A 10,982-nucleotide genomic window follows, 5' to 3' on the forward strand; every position below is an offset into this window, starting at 1 on the left:
TGTTCTAGTTTTGTTCCCCGTATTCTGGTACCCATCAGGGGAGTATGTTGGGTTTAACAGATCTAAGGGGCACCGGAGTCTTCTCCCCATTAATAATTCCGATGGGCTGCGGCTGGTGGCCACACAGGCTGTTCTATGTTGGACTGCCAGGAAGGTGTCGATTTTGGCTTGCCAATCTCCTGGGCTAATTCTGGATAACGCTTCCTTGGCACTGCGCACGAAGTGTTTTGCAAGTCCATTCGTCGCCGGGTGGAAAAGTGCCGAGAGGGCATGTCGGATGCCCTCTCTGGCCAAGTACCCCTCAAACTGGGTGGCCGTGAATTGTGGGCCGTTATCAGACACTATGGTGTCGGGCAGCCTGTGTGTCACAAATAGTCGCCGCAATACTGTGATTACGGCCTCAGCTGTTGTGGTTTTCATGAGTATAATTTCCAACCACTTTGAGTAGGCATCTACCACAATCAAAAAGTTTTGCCAATGAAATGGCCCGGCAAAATCTATGTGGATCCTAGACCAAGGACCCTGGGGTTTTTCCCATTTCCTTATGGGGGCTGTTGGGGGTAGTGGCCTTGATTCCTGGCAAGCTTGGCATTTCCCCACCCAGTCACTAATGTCTTTGTCCATTTGTGGCACCACACATAACTTCTCGCTAGGCTTTTCATCCTCACAATCCCTGGGTGGCCCACATGCAATAGTTCTAAGACATGCCCTCGTAATTTCTCCGGAATAACCACTCTGTCCCCCCATAACAGATACCTCCCTTGTACCGACAGTTCTGAATGCTTTTTGGTAAACTCTTTAAATCGTTCTCCCGGTGCCGTTGGCCATCCCCTCTGCACCCAGCCGATTACAGTCCGAACAATAATATCTTTTTTAGAATGCCCTAGTCACTTCTGTGGACGTGACCAGGCCAGAGTCCAAAGAGTCAATTAACAAGGTGTCCCTGGGGTCGGGTCTTCAATAGTCTCTGGCAATGGGCATCTACTTAAAGCGTCCGCATGTCCCAAGTCCTTGCCCGGTCGGTGAGACAGTTGGTACAAGTATGCTGCCAGGAAAATAGTCCAACGGGTCAGCCTGGGCGATAATGCAACCGGTGTTGGACGGTCCCCCGCCAAGAGTCCCAATAAAGGTCTGTGGTCTGTGACTATTTCAAATCGCCGCCCAAACAGATACTCCTGGAATTTTTTAACCCCAGAGACTATGGCAAGCGCTTCCCGGTCTAGTTGGCTATAGTTCCTTTCTGTTGCAGACATCGTGCAGGAAAAATATGCGATAGGGGCTTCCGAACCGTTCGGTAACTTGTGGCTGAGGACAGCTCCTACCCCGTAGGGTGATGCATCACAAACCAATACTAATGGCAATGTCCCATTATACTGAATTAAAAGGCTATCGCTGGACAAAAGTCTCTTAACGCCTTCAAGTGCCTTAGCCTCAACCCTGCCCCAAGTCCATACAGAGTTTTTCGCTAGCAGCTTATGTAGTGGTTTGGCTACCATTGCCTTATTTTTTAAAAATATTGCATAGAAGTTTACAAGCCCCAAAAATGCTTGTAATTCTGCTTTGTTTTTTGGGGGTGGAGCCTTCCTAATGGCTCACACCTTGCTCTCCGTGGGATGGATGCCTTCCTTATCTATCCGATAACCCAAAAATTCTACTGATTCAACTCCGATATGGCATTTGTTAAGTTTAATCTTAAGCCCCGCAGTCCTGAAAATTTCCAAAACCTTCTGCAATTTAACCCTTAACTCTCCCAAATCTGTGGCTGGTATTAACACATCGTCAAAATATGGGACTACTCCCGGTAGACCCTGTAGGAGCCGTTCCATGAGGTTTTGGAATAACCCAGGGGCTACACTAACTCCGAACTGAAATCGAGTGCATTTAAAAGCGCCCCTGTGTGTGACAATTGTCTGTGCTTCGGCCATTTCGTTGTCAACTGGTAACTGTTGGTAGGCCTGTGCCAGGTTGAGTTTGGCAAAAACCTGTCCCTGCCCTAACGAGTGCAACAAATGTTGTACGATGGGGACAGGGTAAGCACTCTTTTGCAATGCTTTGTTAAGCGTTGCCTTATAGTTAGCAAAAATACGGACAGATCCGTCCAGTTTGACTGGGGTCACTATTGGCGTCTCCCATTTTGCATGGTCGACTGGTACTAGGATCCCCTGGTTTACTAGTTTGTCTAATTCCCTATCAATTTTGGGTTTGAGCGCGAACAGAACTCTCCTTGCTTTTAGCCTAATCGGAGCTACCTGGGGGGTCTAAATTGAATGAAATGGGGGTCCCCATGTACTTGCCCAGGATGTCTTGAAAAACGTCCTCAAATTCCCGCAACAGTTCCTCCTTCAGGTTGTCGCCGATGCTGTGAACCCCAGTAATGCCCATTCCTAAGGCTCGGAACCAATCGAGACCCAGCAAGCTGGGCAGGTTTCCATCGACGATGGTGATCGGCAGGGTTTTACTGAATTGTCCATATCTCAATCTGACCGACGTGACTCCTCGAACAGGGATTCGGTTTCCCTGGTAGTCTTGCACTCTCAGCTTTTGGGGTTGCAGCTGGCGTTTCGCGACTTTAGGCAGGTCCCTTGCGATTGTGTCCCAGGACATAATCGTGATTGATGAGCCGGTATCCACCTCCATCTTACACTGTACTCCTTCGATGTAGGTCTTGGTGAATATTTTCTTTTCCAGTTGTGTCGATGCGTGACCCACTCGCACAGTGGTGTGATTTGACTTCGCGCCTTTTTTGAATTGGCCAATCCCTGGCCGCCTCGCGGAACCGGTGCCCTGCTGATTGGCCGGTTTGAATTTTTGGCGGCAAGGTTGGGAGGCTCGGCAAGCCTGAGCTATGTGTCCTTTCTTTTCACACTGCCGACAAATTGCGTCTTTGAACCTGCAATTCTGTCGTTGGTGTTGGCCTCCGCAACTCACACACTCGTCACGGTCGCTTCTTTCTGGCCTCCCGGTGTGGAAAACCTCTTCCTCTTCTTCATCCTCCCACTCTGCCTGGATTTCCTCGCTGTGAATCGGCGTCGCTTTCGCTGAGGAATTAGGCGTGTTCGACTTCTGTAAGGTTTCCGCCGCTTTGGTGGACATCTTGTGTGCCCTGGTCTCATCTAGGGCTATCACTAGGGTTAGGTTGCTTTTCGAAAGCAGCCGCCTCTGTAGTCGGATGTCCCTGACCCCACAAATGAGTTGTTCTAATAAAGTGTCCTCCAAGTCCCTGTACTCACAGTGGGTTGCGGCTTTTCTTAATGCGACCATGTACACGCTGATCGACTCACCCTCTCGCTGAACTCTTTGCCTTAGTTCGAAATGTTGCACGAACTTCGATGGCACCGGCGCGTAGTGTGCTCATAGCGTTGTCTGGAGCACTGGCCATGGTACCGACTGAACCGGCAATGGTTCCGACAGCGATTTGGCGGTATCGAAGACTTCTGGTCCGCAGTGGCTCAAGAAGTAAGCACGCTTTCGATTATCCAACACTCCCTGCAGTTCATTGGCTTCGAGGAAACACTCGAAGCGAGCCATGTATGACCCCCATTTTTCTTTGGCTGGGTCGAATGGCGCTGGCGGCGTATAGCTAGACATCGCTATGTATCCGTCCTTGATAACTGGCTGGGTTTGAAACTAAGTTGCTCCTTCAGTTCTTTTCCTAGTCTCACTGCCTTCAATATCCCACCTTCGTCGCCAATGTTAGGTTTGGGCAATGAAGAGGCAGGAGACGATGCAAGTGACAACAGCTCTTTAGTTTATTGTGAAACCCAGCAAAAGACAACAGGCAAACACCTCTCTTCATATAGTATTTGGCTGAGGCACCAGCCAATCAGCAACGTGTATTTTCCCGCCCAAATTTCCCTCCAAAATTTCAAATACATTACAATATGCATTTACTTCTGGTACAGTTTTCAGTTGTGTTTTTCCTTTTCTTGACATTTAATATGTTCTGTATTGTTTTTAGTGGTTCAGGTGTGGACACTATGAAAAACTATGAAAAAGTTTTACGACAAATTCGCTATCGTAATTGGCACACATCTTCCTTTTCTGATAGAAAGTTTAGAATCAAATGTTCAGAACTGAATGGGTGCTATACCAGCAATGAATTCAATTTAGAAGTAAGTAGCATTTAAAAAAAACAATTAACAATTATTTTTATATTAGAAACTAAAAGGCACAGGCAGTGTTTGGTATCTATTAATATAACACAATTTTCAGATAATTTAGTGAACATGTGGTTATTTCTCAATATGTTATTAGGTACCAGTGCAGTCATAAACCCAGGGAATAAATTAGATACTATAATAGAGTGTGGGAATGATTTCAGAGAAAGGATGGAAGAGATACTGGTTAGGAAACAATCAGGTAAATGAGGCAGAACCCTCAGTAACTTAACAGTCAGGGTGTCCTGATCCTGCTCACACACGCACATATCACAGGTGAGGTAAAAGTTTTAATTGAGGCTTTCCACACCAAATAATTTTCTCCAGAACTTCCCAGATCAACAACCATGCGACTCCTCAAGAGTTCACAGTTCAGTCCAGGAACAAACTGAAGCTGAATTTGCAAGGCAGGACAAGTCGACAAGGCAAAGGCAAGTCCTTGAGGCAAAAACAAGTATATGAGGCACAGGCAAAATCTGGGAAGTAAGTCCAGAAGTCAAGGCATGAGTCAGGGTCCAAGGTACACAGTCCAAGTCAGGAAACAAAGTTCAAGGCAAGAGGTATGGAAGTTGACAAATGCAAGGCAAGGAAACAGACACATTCTCAGCATTGTTTTATTCTACTTGCTGAGCTAAATAGCCACTTCTCAGTATATCCATCAACAGGAACAAAGCTCCTGTCTCACAGGTAGCCTGGCTGACCTTTGTTCTGCCTGCTTTCTCTCAACCCTTTACACTCTTGGATCAGGAAGAAGAGGCAATTCTTCCACATCTCTTCTGACCAGCTGTAGTTGCCTTCTGCTTCTGAAACCTCTGGGCTTCTGAACTGCAGCTGTGCCTGTCCCATCCCTAACTCAGGCAGCCCTCATCCAGCCACTCCTCTTGAGATGACTCTGTGATGCTTGGCCCATCACTTCTGACTCAGAGCATCTGGGAACCTCTGGAGGTTCCTCCATATCCCCTTTCGATTGTCCTGGAATTGGCTGTTCCTCATCTGAACTGGCATCTGGAGAGGTGTCTGGGGACTTGTCCAGGGAAGCCTCACATAGCAGCCATCACATAAAGAAAGAAACTTAGAAAGCACTGCCTTAATGAATTAAGCAATTAAAAGTGGTGGCTGGAAGTTTTGTTCTTTCAGATTTGCAAGATTCTATTAATGTAGTGTTACAGTAAAGTAGATATAACTCATCTACTCATGTTTCCTATCTGGTTTACCTAGGAAAGCTGACAGATACTTTCTCGTCATTTAATTAATTTGATTAATAATTTTTCACTAGTACATTTTTAAACCAGATATTGAAATGAGGTTATTCTTTATTTATAAAGAACAAATTTTCTCTCACAAATGTTGTTTCTTTTAAACTGATATAGTCAGCATTCTTGAGGGCTTGCTTGTTGTGACCCAGGCCCAAGTAGGTAGTAGTAGACGCAATCAGTTCAAAATGAAACAGACTTTATTAGAACAGCTGAGAATTAACTCATTCTCAGCGTAGTCCAAACTAAATCAAAACAAATTCTTCATAACACAATTCTTCAGTCTTATCACCAACCTTGGTCTAATTAGGCAAACTGCCAAAGGCTTTTCTTGGCAAAAGTTCAAAAGCAGAAGACAGCAACAAGAAATAAATGCAGCAAGATAAGCAGCAAATCTATCAATGTTGTTTTCCGACAAAGAGCCCAAATGCCGTTGCTGGTCTTTTAAGCCTTATGGGAGGGGCCAGTCATCTCTTCGCCCTACTCCCGAGTCGTCCCCTTTGCTTTAGCTGCTCTTGCCTTCTGGCAGCTCTTCTCATGTGTGCATTAGGAACAGGTCCCTCCTGTTCCTCTGCCTCACTACTGTCAGTTTCTTGAGGCTCCAGAGTCCTCACATCACTCCCAGATGGCCCTGGCCCCACCTCTTCCTCCGACACAGAGCCCTCATCTGGGCCTTCCCCAGCCTTCAGGACTGGCCCATGTTCTTCCTCAGCCTCATTGCTATCCGACTCCATTGTCAGCTCTGCAGGCTGCTGGCAGACCACAACATTGCTTCTCATATGTGTGAAATATAGAACTCTGTGCAGTAGACACATTTTTAAATGAATACTTTGGCACAGAATTGAGAACAGTCCAGAAATACTTGCTAATGACATCATATGGTTGCCTCAGATGATTAGAGCTCTGATTTATGCTGAGTGCCACATACTATATTAGGTTTTCACCTGAGAACAGCTGGTATGTGATCTGACATTGGAGAACATAAATGTCGATCGTTTGTCATGATCAGATCTCTATGGAGATTTCAGCCACTACTGACTTCCATTGCAGGATAGATCCATTACTGCCACAAGGACCTTATATATTATTGGAACATTCCCCATTGAATTCCAGAAACACAAGGTGGATGCCTTGTGTTTCTGGGATTCCCAGGGACATGTCCCAATAATCTGGCAGGCAGTTTAATAGTAGAGTGCCTAAATTTAGCAAGGTTTGAGGAGTCATCTAGAATAATGTTAACAGAAGGCAAATGAACTTGCACTTGGATTGCTCACAGTGGATTTGTCTTATGGAACCAACAGACTGCCTACATTCTTTACGTTTGTTGTTTCTACTTATTCAATGAACTCTGGGGTTTTGTAACTTGGGTTTTTTTAGGGAATGCTGCAACAAAATAGTGAAATATACTAGTTCCAAAATTACTTTGCTGGTGACATGCATTGCTGGTTGGCCCCCCAGTAAAGACCCGTCCATCTGCTCAAACCAAATCGGTGCAGGTGCACCCCCAGGTCAGATGCCACCCCCATATTCATGAGGCACTGGGTCATCCTGAATCTATGAGGGCAGCACACTTCTGATGCTGGCTAGCCTCCAATACCACTGGCATGATGAAAGGTTTTATGGGCATACGGACCATTGGGTCGGCCTCCCCCTTGCTCTCACTGGTGTCAGTATTGTTGATGGGACTGGAGACCTCCTCCACTGGGGTTGACTGGGCTTGGACCCTCTGATCTGTCCCACAGGACCTTTCTGGTGTTGTCTGTCCAGACACCAGACCCTCGTTTAGTGCTGCTAGGACCTGATGGTGCTTGGTACCATCATCTGTGCATTAGGCAGCTTGGTGGTCCAGTCGATCACACCGAAAGCACGTCATCACTGGCCTGGTGGGTGGGACTACTGCCATAAGAGGCACTGATACTGGGGGAAGCCGTACTACCGGGATATGGCTGGCTAGACAGGATGGTGGGCATTGGCCTCTAGGACTCCACTCCCTCTTCTGCCGATCTTCTCTGAACTCAATGTCTAGTTCCGTTGCTGCCTGGAACCAGGCTACTAGCCTTGGGGCCAGGCCCTGGCATGTACAGGCCTGCTGCAGTGTCCTATCAAGCCCGGCCCGAAACTGGTGTACCACCAGCCGCTCAGGCTACTGTTGGACCTTTCCCATCAGCCTCCTAAACTCCCTGATATTGTCCATTATGGGCCTCCCTTTCTGCTTCACCTTCATTAAGTCTCCCTCAGCTTGCTGTGCCCTGGTATGGTCCTCAAATCTTTCCTATGGACAGGAAAAGGCCCACATCCCCTAGTTCGGTGGCAAGGTCACTGTACAAATCAGCCATCCACTCAGTGGCCTCTCCCTCCATGACTGCCATCACCGCCATGACCATGTCCCATTGGGACGTATATAGTCTGCCATAACAGTCAAAATGGTTAAGCACCTGCCCAAGGAACAGGACCACTTTCTCAGGGCTGCTGTCAAACAACACCCTCATTGCTGGTGGGTCCCACCAGCCCATGTAGACAGGCCCTTGGCTCACTGGCAGCCAAATTGGGAGAGCCGGCATCTCTTCTTTGAATGCTTGTTGCCTCTCCCACCCCCTCGTTGTTCATAGGAGAGCCTGGCTGCTCTTTTTCATCTGGGGTAATCTTCTGGGTCACCCCTCCCAGGCTTCCCTGCTTGTCATAATGCTTCCCCATGCCTGGCAGGCGGGAACAGCAAGGCGGCTCATCCAGTCCCTGGGGCCCTGGAGAGAGGAGTGGTCTCACCTCAGGTCTCTGCCAGACACTGCTACAGCCCTGCTCCCTGAACCCGGCCTCTCCATATATTTCCTGTAGCACCTCAATGGTTTGGTTTCTAACAGCAATAGAATAATTCCAATTGTCATCCTCAGAAATCCGACGGTCTCGCCATTGGGAGAAATGCTCTCCTGAAGGGGTGAGCAAGGGTCCTGGGGTTGGACGGGCTCTAAAGTCCGCAGTCCTAGTATTGCCAAACCACCAGTCCCTAGTGTCACCTGGCTCAGTCTCTGCTGGGCTTCCAAAGGTTTCTGCCACCCTGGCCATTCTTTTGGCCTGACATCTGCATGAGTTTCTTCAGCTTGAAGAAAAGCCTCTAGCACAGTAGCTTCAGTGGGAGCTACTGATTTCTCAAGGTCAGCTGCCTCCAACCCTGGCACCATGCCTTTAGCCATGGTTGCTTGGGATCCCTAACAACTCTGTCAGGTTCCAGACTAAAGAAGAAGAAAGGACACAAACCTGGTCTGTTGCTGCCTTCTTTATTTATTTCTGGCACATACTGACAATCAATAAAGAACTTATAGTTAGGGCTGGCTGCCCTTGCTCCCCATCACCTTTTATACTATTATCACTGGCCACCCAATCACATGCTCAGCTCCCTCCCATGTGATCCGGAAGTAGGGGAATACTCAGTAGCCACAGGCAGAGCTAGACAGCCTGGATAGGAAAACAAGAAAACTGATGACCATACACTATGCACTGTACCCATGTAGTGATGTTGACAGGCTATATTTGCCCAGAAAGGTAGGCGGCAGAGGACTTTTGCAAGTGAAGCAGAAAGTCGAAGAAGAGAAACATGCTCTGGCAGATTATGTGAAAGACAGTGTTGTGCCTCGCTGGCCCCCCTCTCCGCAGCCGGGCCCCTCTTGTCTCCTGCCGGACGCTGATAGTGGAGAAGAATGTCCTGGCATGCCTCCAGCCCCCAGTCCTGGCACCATGCCTGGACAAATGGAGCAGCTGGGCCCCTCTCCCACAGTATGTGAGCCTGGGGAGTGTGAAGCCAGTCATGAGCTGGAGTTACCGGCAGCTGGAGGCTGGAGGGACCCATGCTTCCGGAGAGTGGAGAGGTGACATCAGCAAAAGGAAGGAAGGGGCAGGCCTGGATAAGTGCTGAGTCATGGAGCCACACCCCGTGGCCTACATAAAGGATCTGCTTTCTGGCATTCTTTGAGTCAGGCAAAGTCTAAATTGGATTGCTGAAGTCACATCCTGGTCTCCTGCCTGCCCTGAGAACTCTGACAGAACTTTGGCAAAGCTGCAGAGGCACGCTTGATACGGACTTCCCCGACCTGGCCGTCAGAAGAGAAGTGGGACACGACAGACACCATCAAATAATAATAATAATAATAATATTTTAATTTGTATACCGCCCTTCTCCCGAAGGACTCAGGGCGGTGAACAACCAAGTAAAATACAACCACAGACAAATACAATATTAAAAATAGCCCTTAAAAAACTTATTCAATTTGTCAAAAAAATTTAAAATACAAATTACACCCATAAAATTACAGAAATTTAAAACCCAATTAAATTAAATTAAAATTTTAAAATCAAGCCAGTCCAGCCATACGAAATAAATAGGTTTTAAGTTCGCAGCGAAAAATCCTAAGGTCAGGCAATTGTCGGAGTACAGGGGGAAGCTCGTTCCACAGGGTAGGAGCCCCCACAGAGAAGGCCCTCCCCCTGGGGGCCACCAGTCGACATTGTTTGGCTGACGGCACCCTAAGGAGTCCCTCTCTATGGGAACGCACTGGGCGCTGGGAGATAGAAGACGGCAGTAGACGGTCCCGTAAGTAACCCGGTCCTAAGCCATGGAGCGCTTTGAAGGTGGTAACCAATACCTTGAAGCACACCCGGAAGACAACAGGTAGCCAGTGCAGTCTGCGCAGGATCGGTGTTACATGGGAGCTCCGACCCGCTCCCTCAATAACCCGCGCAGCCGCATTCTGGACTAGCTGAAGTCTCCGAGTGCTCTTCAAGGGGAGCCCCATGTAGAGAGCATTGCAATAATCCAAGCGAGAAGTAACGAGAGCATGAGTGACCGTGCATAAGGCATCCCAGTCCAGGAAGGGACGCAACTGGCGGATCAGGTGAACCTGATAAAAAGTTCTCCTGGAGACGGTCGTCAAGTGTTTTTCAAAAGACAACCGCCCATCCAGAAGCACGCCCATGTTGCGCACCTTCTCCATTGGGGCCAACAACTCGCCCCCAACAGACAGCCGCATCTGCAGCTGACTGTACCGGGGAGGCGGCATCCACAGCCACTCCGTCTTGGAGGGATTAAGTTTGAGCCTGTTCCTCCCCATCCAGACCCGTATGGCTTCCAAACACCGGGACAGCACTTCAACAGCTTCGCTGGGGTGGCCTGGGGTGGAAAAGTACAGCTGAGTGTCATCAGCGTACAGTTGGTATCTCACCCCAAAACCACTGATGATCTCACCCAGTGGCTTCATATAGGTGTTGAACCAGCTTTGATGGAGGTCAACAAAGAAGCTGCTAAAAGTATGGCAAACTAAGTATCAATATAGGAAAACAACGATGCAAACTCGAGCTGACAGCTGGTATAACAAAGCACTGCATAGACAGTTCCTTGAAAAGATCCAAGGAAAAGTAAATAAGGAAAAGACCTGGTTATGGCTGACCAATGGAACATTGAAGAAAGAAACAGAAAGCCTAATTATTGCGGCCCAAGAACAAGCCATTAGAACAAATGTAATCAAAGCCAGAATAGAAAAATCTGCTGATGATCCCAAATGCAGACTCTGCAAAGAAGTGGATG

The sequence above is a fragment of the Ahaetulla prasina genome, chromosome 4 (assembly GCF_028640845.1).
Source record: "Ahaetulla prasina isolate Xishuangbanna chromosome 4, ASM2864084v1, whole genome shotgun sequence".
NCBI classification, from domain to species: domain Eukaryota; kingdom Metazoa; phylum Chordata; class Lepidosauria; order Squamata; family Colubridae; genus Ahaetulla; species Ahaetulla prasina.